Here is a 14,812-nt window from a genome sequence, read left to right on the forward strand (position 1 = left end):
CTTCTCTCTCTGTCTCTGCATTTTAATGTTCACAGGAGTAGGAAACAAATTCGTTTTACTGTACATGGAATTCAAATTTTTAAATGTGCTTGGAAATAAATTTAATGTCTAAGGGTTAAACAAGTTCAATTTGAACATTTAAAATGTGTGAAAATGAAGAGGACTAATTAATTCTATTCAGAGTGTGTGTGCGCACGCGCACGCACGTGTGTGTGTGTGTGTGTGTGTGTGTGTGTAAAATGTCATTTTAGAATACAATTCAAGACTATTTGCTCTGCGTGTGTGTGTATTGTATTGTGTTTCCTGCACATCAGAGTGGTGTTTGCAATAGATCTTTTGCACCAATCAGTAATAGGCCACAACAGAAAAACCTTTGTTTGTCTCCTCTGATTCTGCCCTATTTGCCCTCCCTCGGATCTCATGAACATGAAGGACAAAACAGAGCCAACGCTGGGTCAAAGCACACAGAATCCTTCTGAGAGGACCACGCCGCACCCCGTCGGATCCCTGGCTCCTCACTTCTCTGACTACTCGAGCGTTTTCTGGGGATATGTAGGCAGTTTTTGTTAGGGTCTTATCATTGGTGCTGCAGAGTTAGGAGGAGAGAAAGAGAACAGCATTTTGTCTGCCTCCTGAGCACTGCAGTCTTGAATGAGTTTGCAGGTTACCAAGAGCCTGAGTTGCACATCTTGTTTTAGCTTCCTGCAAAGATGCTTTCTTTCTACAGCTCAACTGTTTGGCCCTGGGGCTGCCAGCTGTTGTGCACTGGCTGGGCAAAGGTCATGAAGGGATGAGTTGAACTTAGGGAAACTGTTTAATATATATTTTATATACCGCAGATCAGTAATGGGAGCTCCACCAACATATCAATTTGAATATTTACCCCCGGGGCTGTATTTCTGTTATGAGTGTTCTGGTTAAGAGCAGGGATCAAAAAACTAAGACTGCATTTGTTTAAACACACCTGACTGACCGATTGGAAACAAAAAGTGCAAGTATTCTGCACTGATTTTGTCAGACAAAGAGAAAAATTGACCACAGTTCCATGTATGTCCTCAAAAGAGTAAACATAATTTTTTTTAAGCAACAGAAAAATATTATCCAAAAGGAAAAGATACCCATTTATAAAAGCAATCTGCAATTAACTTTATTTTTGTAGAATGTGTCTTTATGGCATGATTTTGAAAGTGTTCAGATGAGGTCAAAGTGACCAAAATTATATTTTAAAAAAATGTCTATGTGGCCACTTGAAAAAACACTAATATGTTGATACTTCAATGAAATCCAAAAACTTTAATACATCGCCTGAATTTTACATGTTGCTTTGGGTAATTATTACATCGTCCCTTTCACATGAGAGAAAGCTATAGCTCACAAGGGCATTTGGTTCAGGTCACACTGTTAGTCAACAGTAGGCCGAGGACTAAGGAGGTTCTGTTCAAGTCACCGAAACTCTTTTCTGTGTTTGGAATTTATTGAGAAATTCAATTGTTCTTTTTTCCTCTGTGATGTGACGTGGCCACATCGACCACAAAGAAAGAGACCGACTCAGAAGGGTTTCTTCTAAGACTTTCTCCTTGGACTTGACCACGGACATATGTGCTTGTCTCTGAGCTCTCTTCACACCAGGACTGAGTGAGTCCCGGCAGCTCCTACAACTAAAAGGCTTATAAAGTGCCATATCAGAAAAGAAATGAAACATCCAAGAAGCATCTATGAGCGGCAACCTGGTGATACAGGGGACGCAGTCCTTTCCCATCCTGCCGGCGTCTGCCGCCTCTCGTGCCCATGGAGGATGGTTAGACAGTCGGCACTTCACTCAGCCCAGCTACTTGGTTGGAAGCAAATTCTGAGAGAAATCCAAACCCTGAGAAGTAGAACCCTTTACAGCAAGATGGGGAAGTCAAAGGGAGAGAAGTACTCTAGGCAGCTCAGGCTTTTCAGGTGAAAAGAAGATGCTTATAGGTAGTAGCTTCTCAAAAAATGAGAAAACAACACAAAACAAAACTGAAGAATCCTTGACACTTCCTCACTTCAAATCGACCCACTGGCTCGAGTAAAAAATGACTGCCATGTCGACTGTAATGGAGCTGAAAGTAAAATCCAGCACTTGTGTCTTTGCATTTTGCTCAGTTCCCCAAACATCACTGCCTCTTTGGATCGCACCATTTTATCCCTTCTGCTGCAAATTTTAAATGACAAAGGTCCTTGCATTGTTTGTTTTTCCTTTGAGCTACATAGCCATCCTAGAAATAGCAAGGCAACATGAAAGAAAATGAAAATAATTACAAATCCAAATGAAATTCCAAGGAGTAGAAGCAAGAGAGAAACTTCTCTGCATTGTGTTCACATTTGAGCATAATATTCCAATGAAAACATACTAAAACTGACATATACTATTTTTAAGAATAATAATATAGAAACACTGATGTGGATGGTTTAAAAAGCAGCCTTGTTCCCTAGGAAAAGCACAATTAGTTGAGAGTTAAAGTGTCATAGCACAAGCAGCAAGACTTGCCCTCTAAGCCATGGATCTGTTAGCTCTGCCTCTTTCTAAGTGATTTGAAGCAAATCACTACATCTCTTTGAGCCTTGTTTACAATATATATTAAAAAGGGGGAGATAATACATGGGAGAGTGTAGATTGTGGGACACATACTTATGTGTGGTTCTATTATTATTGTTTATCAGTAGGTACCTGAACTCCCCTATTGCAATGGCCTGAAAAATTTAAAGAAGATGAACTCCTGGCTTCATAGTTATTAGAATTTCTGGACAACTAGTTACAGCATTCTTGTCCCATAACAATGCCACATCTTGGTCCATTCCTGCAGCTGAGTGACAGAAGCTGGGAGGTGTTTCCCCAAAGCCACTGAGTGGAAAGTGCTCTGCAGAAAGCGTTCACCCCATCACTTTTGCCAGGAGGGCAGCAAACACCCACAGCCCTGTCAGGCTCAGGCTCTCACCACCCACGCCCACCTCGCCCATGGCCACCAGAAGAGGCATGCTTCCTGGGCCACCTGAGATTCCCTGCCACTTCTTCACTGTGCTGTCTGGTGTGATATGACATTTGGATGAGCTCTTTTTCCATAACCCAGACTACAGATAATGAGGTTTCCCAAGGCCCTCCTGCTTAACTCCCCTGTGGTGCATGACCCAAATTGCACAGTCTTTCAGTGCAAATGAGACATTCTTTCAGTAGGGGTGTGTGTGTGTGTGTGTGTGTGTGTGTGTGTGTGTGTGACACATTAGAAACCCAAGACATGAATAGGCATATTTTTTTAAAAAGCAACTAACCTGAGAAAACACTTAAAACAATTAAAACCTGTTTAGAATGATGAAATAGGCCTAGAGAGGGAATGCTGACTTAAAGGGCCACCTGCCCCATCTGTGAGCCCTGGGAATGATGCCTCCGCATGTGCCAAGCTCTCCCCATCTGAGTGAGCTTGCTGCTGATTCAACCCTCCCTGGTTACACATGGTGAGAGGAACGTTAATTATTGCCTGTAATCTGCACAGTGCCCTGGAGAAAATAGCAAGGGTAACCGTCCTCATCTGAGAGAGATAAACATTTAGAGACGTAAGTGCGTACTCAAGGGTAGGGGTGTTTCACATGCATGAATTAGGCAGGAATGTGGGCCCTCCCATCTTATTGGGACAGGTAGGCACCTGAGACCCAGATGCACGCAGCCAGAGAATGTTAATGCTGGTGCTCTAACGCTACAGGGATCTGAGCACCCATCTATTCTCCCAGCTGAGGACCCTAAGGCTTGGAGAGGCTGTGCCATTTGCCTCATTTCACAGAGATAATAACTGTTTAATGGAGGAGCAAAAGGGGGAACAATTCTGAATTTTTTCCTTAAGGAGAGTTCTTCCTTAAACAGTTTAATTCATTTTCGTGCTTTGCTGACATTACAACACATGCATCCTTTTCTCCTGTTTTGTTGGCATCTGAGACACGGATGTAATTCTCTTGCCTGGATGTGGTAGATGCTGAAATCCAGTTCTCGGTGTGCATCGCCCACTCTCAGGGGATGGCTGGCTGATCTCATCCTTGTCGCTCTGAACTTTTTAGCTTCAAGATGTGATAAATTAGGGGACAAAGGGCACTCCCCCACCGGACAGCAGCACTTGGGGAGGCTGACATGCCTCTGACTCAAGGTCGTCATTACGAGAAAAGCAGGATAGGAAGGGAGGCTTTACCTTCCCACCGTTGAAGACAGTTTGTCAGGACGAGAAGTAGACCTGCAGGACGTGCACAGACCTGCACTTCTGTTCAGCGATGAGTAGGGTGAGGGTTTCGCCCAGGCTCTCTTCCAAACTCGGCCTGGATACAAAATGACAAGGCGTTCCTGGAAAATGATTCTGTTTGAAAGGCCAAGAAAATGTGATGGGTTTTTAATGCCCTTTTGGGCATCTTCAAGCTTTCCTATAACGAGAATAGAGATGTTCCTGAAAAGTTGTCTATAGAGAAAAAAGCAATCTGGTTAAAATCCCATTATGTGTTTCTTTGGCCTGCACTGGATAATTGAAGATGTCTTCAAAACAGAAACAGACCATTCCCTTATGGTGATGGAAGCGGGGCGGGGGGTAATACGTCAGACTGCATAGAAACAGAGAGTGCTGTCACACCCTAGGTAAGGAATAAATCACTTTCACCCACAGAGCTCCTGCTGCTGCCTGTGTCTCCTTCAGAAACCGATCCTTCTGACTTCCTGTCACCAGAGTCACCTTCCCCAATTGATTTGGACTGGTTTCTATTCTCAAAATCCTTTGCTGCTTCTTTTCAGTAGAAAATTCAGAACCAGCCCTACTATTTCCCCAATGCCTTTCCCTCCCTGATTGTCCAATCACTCTGCCCTTGTAAATCTCACTTAAAAACTATTTCTGGGGCTTGGCACAAGTTATTTCTTTTGCCCAAACTGTTTTAACCATTCTTTCCAAGTTCTTTCCATCTTCAAAGTTTCATTCAGTTCCCAGGTCTTCGAGCAGCCACACTTCTCCAATTTTCTTGCATGAAATGAACATGCCCATCCAATCAGGACCAGTCGCCTGGGTGTGTGGCTGACGGAGTCACGCCGGGCCCTATGCTCAGAAGGGCCAGGCTTGGTTTGATGCTCGGCTGTTGCCATCTTGAAAGTTGAACAGGTGCTTTGCGTTCTGTTTTTTCAGTGGACCTGCAAGTGATACAGCCTGGCCTTTAGTGCTCCTGAAGTTAGCAATTCCACATCTGTTCCAAAATGATCATCCACACGCTGTTTTAAAGTTATTTTTGTGCATATCTACTCCCACTTCTGAGAGAGTTCTAGGAATCCTAGGTCTCCTTGTTTGGTGCCCACAAGCACCTGGAAGAGCAGGCTACAGAGTAAAGGTGTTGATGAGAAGGCCAGAATACACCTCGGAGTTCTTTGGGAGAGAAATGAATAAACCAACATCCATTGGGAATAATAGTAAAATAAATAAAAAAAATAATAAAAAAGCTAAAAAGCTTTGCATACAGAAAATGCACTAATCACTGTGCTGGGCACCGCACAAGCAAATCTAATCTAATCCTCCCAATGAGGGATAGCTACAATTATGACTTTGTTTTCCAGACCAGGAAACTAGGGTTTAAGGGGAAGGAGTCAGCGGTCACAGAGGAAGTGGCGGAACGCAGAGTCAGAGTCAGGCCTGGCTCATATAAAACTCAGTGAATCCATGTTCTTAACTCATAGAAAATAGTGAAATTTTCAAGCAGTAAAAAACCTAAGTATACGCTTACTGGAACCAAGGCCAAGGCAACGGCAACAAAATTGGCCTCTCGAGCTGTTCTAATCCTAAATTTATAAAATCTGGCTATACACACCCAGACTTTTAAGTTGTCAAACCAGTTTCTAAAAAGAAGTCATTTTTTTAGTTTATGTAAACATTTTACTAAGTCGGCCTGCTGCCCCTCCCTGAGCCATTCCTTCAAGACATGTACTATCTTTGTACTTTAAAGTTATTTTTAGTCATAAAATTTTATATGTAGGGAGAAAAAAGTGTTTCAGACCATAAAAGACAGAAAATCTAAGGAAAAAGGAATAATATGGAAATAGCTGAGCAAGCGAATCTAATGGAAAGTCAAACCCATGCCAGCTTTCCTCACCAGGGCCCTCAGCCAGATCCATAGGAAGGCCACAGTTCTCCTTCTAGACAAGGGCCCTCAGACACATCCATAGGAAGGCCAAAGTTCTCCTTCTATACAAGGGCCCTCAGACACATCCTTAGGAAGGCCACGGTTCTCCTTCTATACAAGGGCCCTCAGACACATCCATAGGAAGGCCACAGTTCTTCTATACAAGGGCCCTCAGACACATCCATAGGAAGGCCAAAGTTCTCCTTCTATACAAGGGCCCTCAGATACATCCATAGGAAGGCCACAGTTCTTCTATACAAGGGCCCTCAGACACATCCATAGGAAGGCCACGGTTCTCCTTCTATGCAAGGGCCCTCAGCCAGATCCATAGGAAGGCCACAGTTCTCCTTCTATACAAGGGCCCTCAGACACATCCATAGGAAGGCCACAGTTCTTCTATACAAGGGCCCTCAGACACATCCATAGGAAGGCCACAGTTCTTCTATACAAGGGCCCTCAGGCACATCCTTAGGAGGCCATGGTTCTCCTTCTATACAAGGGCCCTCAGACACATCCATAGGAAGGCCACGGTTCTCCTTCTATACAAGGGCCCTCAGACACATCCATAGGAAGGCCACGGTTCTCCTTCTATACAAGGGCCCTCAGACACATCCTTAGGAAGGCCACGGTTCTCCTTCTATACAAGGGCCCTCAGACACATCCATAGGAAGGCCACGGTTCTCCTTCTATACAAGGGCCCTCAGACACATCTGTCATAAGGTCACTGTTCTCCATCCTCACCAAGGGCCCCAGACATACCCATAAGAAGGCTACAGTTCTCCATACTCTCCAAATATTCATAAACAGCCCAAATTTGGGGAGACTCACTACCAAAGATTAGTGTAAATGAACATTTTTCCGAGTTGAGTCCATTAGTAGCTTTTACTTATTTATTGTTAAAATGATGTTTCATATAATGAACCAAGTAGGCCTTCTGTTTTACTGCTCAATCAAAATAATATACCATGAATGAGATATATGCAATACTTTGAATATGTTTTACTTTAAGAATCTGCATTAAACATATCAAGACTACTTCAAATCCAATATATGTATGCCATCGCCTTGAGTATGTACTATTTTCTTTAACACAACGTATTATTTTTAATAAAGAAATCTGTGTGTCTGCCTTTCATGTTCTAAGCTAATTAAGAGTTCAGAAGCTGGAGTTTTCTACTACCGTTATCTACCTTAATAGTTTTCCGTAAAATATTCAACTTTTTTCTCTTGTTCTGGAGGGACTGTTATTGCCACATTCCTGAGCTTTCTGTAACTTTGAGTTTTTTCCAACATTATTTTTTAAACTCTTAAATGAATTTCTTCTCCTCCTCCTCCACCCTCCAAAGAGCATGCTATGAAGAAATAAGAGGTTTGGCTTTCTACTTAGATAAAAAGGGCATTGATACTGCCTATGTCCACTTTTGCAGCCTTGATCTAAGCTACCTAGATGCCTACTTTGTCTCAACCCATGAAAATCAAAGTTCTCTTTTGATAGTGACTCTAAGGACAAAGTACCCTAGTTTGATTCTTGTTGGGTACTTAATTTTAGTAACTTGAAACTATGTATATAATGACTGACAATAGCTAACACTTAACAAGAAATGATTTTTATATCACATTAATGTTAATTTTGTTTGCAATAGGAAATTTATAAGAAGATCCATTACTATCTTACCCAAGTACCTTTGGTGGTTTATATTTTTTTTTTTTCTGGTTAACTAGTCCTCTTGGAAACAAAGACTTATTTTACTACAGAATCAAATTTACCTGGACTCCCACTTGAGATAGTAAACAGGTCATAAGGCACCCAGAAAAAATACTGCCATATAAAGAACAGCTATGGTTGTTGTATATATTTTTATTAATGCCAAACCAATTGTAATCCAATTTACATCCACATTTCAAGATCACAATAAGAATGTCAGAGATATATTTCCCAACCAGACTTTGGATAATGTATTTGCTACCTTGCCAATGCATTATTTGAAGGAAATCTTTTGTAGAAAAGGACAATTAGAACCTGAGATGCTTTAGACCCAGAAATGAAAAAAAAATATTAAAACTGTAAGTTTGTGAGAAGAACCATTCAGAGAAAAAAGAGAGAAGAGACCACACATTTTATTCAAGATCCACCTACTATTCTTCTGGGCGCTGCAGATGTTAATTTAACTTTAGAAGAACCAAAGGGCAGGGATTCTTAGTTCTTTTTGCAGAAAGAGGAACTGAGGCTGAAATTAAGTTACTTGCTCAAGACAAGACAGAAATCTGGTTTATCTAATTCCATAACTTAAGGTTTTTTTTTACCACACACTGGCAAGAATCATTCGATCTTAAAATTGCTTCGGGTTTTTTAGCACATTGATCTTTACCTTCATAAGTAAATAAGAACTATGATATTCTGTATGTGTTTATCTTTACATGGCAGATAATAAAAGGTTTTTATTTGTCTATGAATTTCTTAATGGCCACATTTGTAATAATAATCTGGACATGATGAGGATAATGCCTTTTAGCTTTCCATGCAAGCATCCAGACAATTTTTCTTTTACATCTACATTCTTCATCTACAGGTGGTATTTAAATTAAAGTTATCAGCAGTTCATACTGGGAATCAGTCTGTGCCACAAGGCAAAATAAATCGACTGTATTAGAAGAAAGGTTAATAGTCACCTTTGCTAACCCCAGTTTTCACTAGGTTTATTATCATTGTTGAAATAGAATCTGCACGATCAATTCAAAATATCAGAGCATAGCATACACTCTACAGGGAACCTGAAAAAAAAGAAACAGAGGAAGCAATAGGTCTACCGTTAAGAAAACCACAGTTCTGATCTTTTGTGGAAACCATCAAATTAAACCTGGTCTCGGTGTTGACTCAGCTTCTCCCGAGATTCGGCTGAAGTTGAAACTTCTGCTCACTCCCTGGAGTGAGGCCTTTCTTCCCCCCTGTGGCACCTTTGTTGGCAACACAGAATTGAACAGGTGCAGACTTTCGGGGAAGCTTACTAGTACTCATTTCTTCAGATTTTCAAAATAATTCTTGCATCTTAAACAACTGATAATTTGAAAAAATCAAGAGAGTATTCTTTTTTTTTTTCTATTTTACAAAGTAATCTCAGGGCTGAGAACATTCCATTACAGAAGGATTTTTTTTCCCTATGTTCCCAGCGTGGTCTTTAGTCTTCTGTCAAAGTCTTGCTCTCATCTGCTTCCTTATCTCTTTTATCGCTGCATGGCTCTGTATTCCTCACACCCAGGGCGGCTTCACCACATCACCTGTGTGGTCTGACGCACACTGCTTCCGCTACACCCACGTCGAAGGGACAATCGATTTCTCTCTGTGTGTAGGAAGGTTGGAGACACAGAAGGTGATGTTGAGAGGGTCAATGTTGTCAGAGTGGGTTGGAGAAGTCGGCGACTTACCACTGACAGACCCCAGATATACTCTGGAATTCCAGGAGAAAACATCATTGCACAGGTGGCAAAAATGGTGCATTCTGAAACCACTGGGGTAGCCAGCAATTTGGGATCATTATTTCACCATGTGAGTGGTGCCAAGAATTTGTATTTTGAGTGGATAAGGTTGTCATAGTTCCACAGTATCTGAGGGAAGCAGACTTGCTGAAAGAAGGAAGGGCTGTGGAAGAGATACGGATTCCATAGATATAGGCAGACTTCTAGAGAACACTGACACATAATCTGACGCCATGAGAAAAGCTCAGCCAGCAAAGCTTGAGCAACCAGTGGAGCTGACATTTCCTCATCGCCTACTGTGTGCTTGGCGCCGTGCCAGGGACTTCGCATATATGATTTATTTAAATACAGACAACCCTCTTATTAAGTATTTTCTGGTTGCCAAACTGGAAGATGATGGCCCCCAGTGATCCTTACCTCCTGGTGTTTGCGCCTTTGTGTGGTCTCCTCTCTCAGTGACTAGGGCTGATCCATATAACTCAGAGATGGTGTAGAAATGATGTGTGTGATTTCCTAGATCATTCAAGTCACATGGTTCCAGCTTACTACTCATTTTTTTTTAAAAAAATAAATCTTTATTGTTGAAAGTTTTACATATGTCCCCTTTTCCCCCCCATTGACTCTGTCTAGCCTGCTCCTGCCCCTTTCTCCATCCCCCCACCCCTGGCTTTCCCCACCATATTGTCTGTGCCCAAGGGTTAAGCATATATGCATACAAGTTCTTTGGTTGATCTTCTCCCACCCATCCATCCACCCACCCCTGCCTTCCTTCTGAGATTTGACAGTCTGTTCCATGCTTCTATGTATCTGGATCTATTTTGTTCATCAGTTTATTTTATTCATTAGATTCCACATATGAGTGAGATCATGTGATACTTGTCCTTCTCTGACTGGCTTATTTTGCTTAGCATAATACTCTCCAGGCCCCTCTATGCTGTCTCAAAGGGTAAGAAATGAACCACTCTCCAATGGAAGCCGGCTGCTGTGGCAATAGGTCACTCAGGCAACTTTACGAAGAGGACCACTTACTGAGGAACTGAGCCAAGCATATGAGTGAGCCGTCCTGGAAACCATACTCCAGCCCCCGGTAAGCCTTCAGATGACTGCTGCTCTAACCTATTTCTTGACTGCAACCTCATGAGAGACCTTGACTAGAAGTCCCTGGTTATAGTAATCCAGCCAAGCCCATCCCAGATTCCTGACCCAGAAAAAGTATGCAAAATAATACATCTTTTTGTTGTGATAAGGCACCAATTTTTTAAAAAATATATTTTATTGATTTTTTACAGAGAGGAAGGGAGAGGGATAGAGAGATAGAAATATCAATGAGAGAGAAACATCGATCAGCTGCCTCCTGCACCCCCTCTACTGGGGATGTGCCCGCAACCAAGGTATATGCCCTTGACTAGAATAGAACCTGGGACCTTTCAGTCCACAGGCTGACGCTCTATCCACTGAGCCAAACCGGTTAGGACAGGCACCAAATTTTGAATCAATTATTACTCAGCAGTAGCTAACTAATAAAACCTTGATTACTGTCGTTTTATGGATGAAGACGTCAAAGCTTTGAGAGCTACAGGTACAAAATACTAATACTTTTGTTTCTTGAGCACCTGTCAATGAAGACTTAGACATTAGACATTGGCTAAAACACAGTGCCGGAGCCAAGGAGGAGAGCAGTAACAGTGGATGAAGAGGCAGAGCTCATTTATTCATTCATTCAACAAATAATTCTTGAGAATCTCCTATGTTCCAGGCTCTGTTCTAAGCCATGAGGATGCAAAGGTGACTGACCGAGATAAAATTCCCTGCTATCTCAGAGCTTACATTCTATTGATGGGTGATTGATGATTTAAAAAGAAACACACTAAAAAGATAAATTAGGAAATGTAATAGAGTTGAAGGAGAAGCAGGTATAAGAAAGAGCAAGACTCTGAGAAAGGCAGCCAACTATTGCCGCCTCCTTCCTGTACAACATTCTTACAACAAAGTCCTTCCTCTGAGGTTGCCTGAATGCTCGGCTTTGCCCTGAAACACGAAGCATATTAGATGGGGATCATTTCTCTCTCTTGTACTCTCATGTATCCCCTGTGCCTAAGAGCTAAGCCTGGCGCATAATATGTGTAATGTAAATATTTATTTCAGTGACTTCAATTCTCAGAAGAGTAGAATTTTTAGTGAATTTAACTGCCTAAAATGTTTAACTTTTCCCACTCTTTTAGAGTCAATATGTTATTTGAGAATGAGTGAATTCTGCCACTGTAACTCCTTTTCCAATACTCATTGTATAATAAATATGATTTTATTCTCAATGGCCATGCTAGAAATTAAAAGTACTCAAGGTTTTACATTCTAAGACCAATGTGCTCCACATGCGGTAAGGATCCTAGGTTCCTCCTAGAATCAAAATAGGACGAATAGTTACAAGATTCCAAAGCAAAATGATCAGAATTAGGCATCATTGAGATGAGAATGGCTTCCGCCCAGGAAACAACATGGGAGTGGATTTAGCAACAAGAAATAAAAGCTGAACCCCTGGAAATCAGGATGAGAACGCTTTCCCTCTGCCAGACTGTCAGAGAAGCTTTAATCTAGAAACCTGGTTAGTTGCGTTGTGTGTGTCCATAAGTGGATTTGTGTGTGCACAACTGTGATAATATGCCTTTCCTTTTAGGAGAAGGAGTTGCTGGTCAGCCCTTGATTAGAAAAGGAGGCTGAAGTCAGGCAAAGCCAGTACATCTTGTGTTTACTCTTGCAAACATAATACATGGCTTGCTTTATTCAAGCTCACTATCCCTACACATCTATGATAAAAAGTGAGATTCATTTGTATACCATAGGTCATATTTGTGCTCAAATAGCCATCATTGATAGATATTTAAATCTCTAAAATGTCTACATCTATGAGTGAAAATGTCTGACTACTAAATATTTACATCTTCGATTGTATTGGAGTGGGATATATCACTATATGTTTGTGGTTGCAGGACAATGGCCCCTAAAAAAGTCCCTGTCATTATCCCTGCAACTTTATGAATATGATAAATTACATTGCAAATGGGAATAAATGTAGAAGATGAAATTAAAATGGAATCTACTGATTTTTAGATGGAAATTATTTTGGATTATTCAGTGGACCCAATGTGCTCACCAGGATGCTCAAGTGCAGAAGACGAAGGCAGAAGAGTCAGAAGCAGAGTGACAGAGTGTGAGAGCGGCTTGACTGGCTGTTGCTGGCTTTGAAGAGGAAGGGTGTTTTGAGCCAAGGATTGAGGATGGCTTCTAGAAGCTGGAAAGGGCAAGAGAACAGATTTTCCCCTGGAGCATCCAGAAAGGAACAAAATCCTCCTGACACCTAGACTTTAGCCCAGAGACCCATTTCAGACCTTTGATCTCTGTGATATCCTATATAATAGAGGTAATATGCAAATTGACTGTCACATCCTCACACAAGATGGCCATCCCATGTGTTCACAAGATGGCCATCACAAGATGGCTGGCAGGGGAGGGCAGTTGGGGGGGGACCAGGCCAGCAAGGGAGGGCAGTTGGGGGCAACCAGAACAGCAGGGGAGAGCAGTTGGGGGCGACCAGGACAGCAGGGGAGCAGTTAGGCGTCGATCAGGCTGGCAGGGGAGTGGTTAGGGGGTGATCAGGCTGGCAGGCAGAAGTGGTTAGGGGCAATCAGGCAGGCAGGCAGGCAAGAATTTGGGAGCCAGCAGTCCTGGATTGTGAGAGGGATGTCCTGTAGGATCAGGCCTAAACCGGCAGTCAGACATCCCTCAAGGGTTCTAGATTGGATAGGGTGCAGAGTGGGCTGAGAGACACATCCCCCCCCCCCCAGTGCACAGATCTCATGCACCGGGCCTCTAGTTAATTCATATTGTTTAAATCACTAAGTTTTTGGTAATTGTTTACAGCAGCAACAGAAAATCAGCACAATTATATGCATGTTTTAATTTCATGAAAATACAAGTGATTTAGAAAAGTGAAAAATTCAGAAGATATTTAGCCCATATTCTGAGAAGTTTCATCTGCAAGTCAGCATCCAGGAATAGGCTTTTCCACCCCATCCAATACCATAATAAATAATACTTATGTTATCCGTGTATACTCATTGACGCCTCACAAGCTGCACACCATACCATATATTTCCTCAACAGAACATTTAGAGCAATGCTTTCCATTTAAATGCCACTTTTTACACACATCTGTTTTTTTTTTCTTTCTTTAATGCATTTTAATTAAAGGTAAGAAGAGAATAAAAAAAGAGATAGGAGAACTAAGGCAGCTGTAATGGGTGAGTGTAAAATATTGCAATCTAAAAGCCTTATGCTCAATTTGAAGATAGAAAACAGTGATTATAGATGTATTTCTAAATGAAATTCTGCATAAATTCTAGCTTTGAACATGAGACTTTATAGAAGTAAAAAATATACTGATTCTTTGAGTATACATTCTGGGTGTGTGTGTGTGTGTTTGATGTTTAATTAATTCTAATGATGGAAAATTATGTCATAAGTGCTCACTCAACAGAGAGACATCTTATTTAAAAAATATAAACAATTACACAAATAACTGTTGGGTAAGTGCTTGCAATTATTAATAGCAGTGGCAATTTTGAACATAATATTATTATGCACAGAATTACTTGCCCTTGCTGAACAGCGAGAAAAGTGGCAAAATAAAACAATCAATGTGAGAATTAAAAACTATACAAAAGGAGAATCAATTTAACACTGGCTTCCTTCAGGGACACTCTCTTGTATTTAGACCAGTGGGAACGTGCTCAAAGAAAACAAACTCATTTTAACATTAGCATAAGCAAAACAATCTACCTCAAAAACATTCCACTGTAAAACCTCTGAGTCATCCACTGCTTTAGGGAGATGTTGGTATCTTTTAGTTACCACAAGGGATCATAACCCGGTTAGACACATTACCAGTAAAATGGAGAAGCCAATAGCAAAACTAGAATAAATACTATTTTGTTTCCTTCATCATTAGGCTAACAGAAAAAGGCAATTTGGGGGAATTGCAGTAATAGCTGGTGTATTACTGTCATTCATTATTAATAGTAATAATTTTCTTGCCATGTAACCAGTAGCTAAGCCCTTATCTTAAAATACGATAAGTCTCTCTGCTCTGTATCTCCCCCATATACAACTCTGGTATTTCCCATCA

Source organism: Myotis nattereri (assembly GCF_964212035.1).
Source record: "Myotis nattereri genome assembly, chromosome: 2".
NCBI lineage: Eukaryota > Metazoa > Chordata > Mammalia > Chiroptera > Vespertilionidae > Myotis > Myotis nattereri.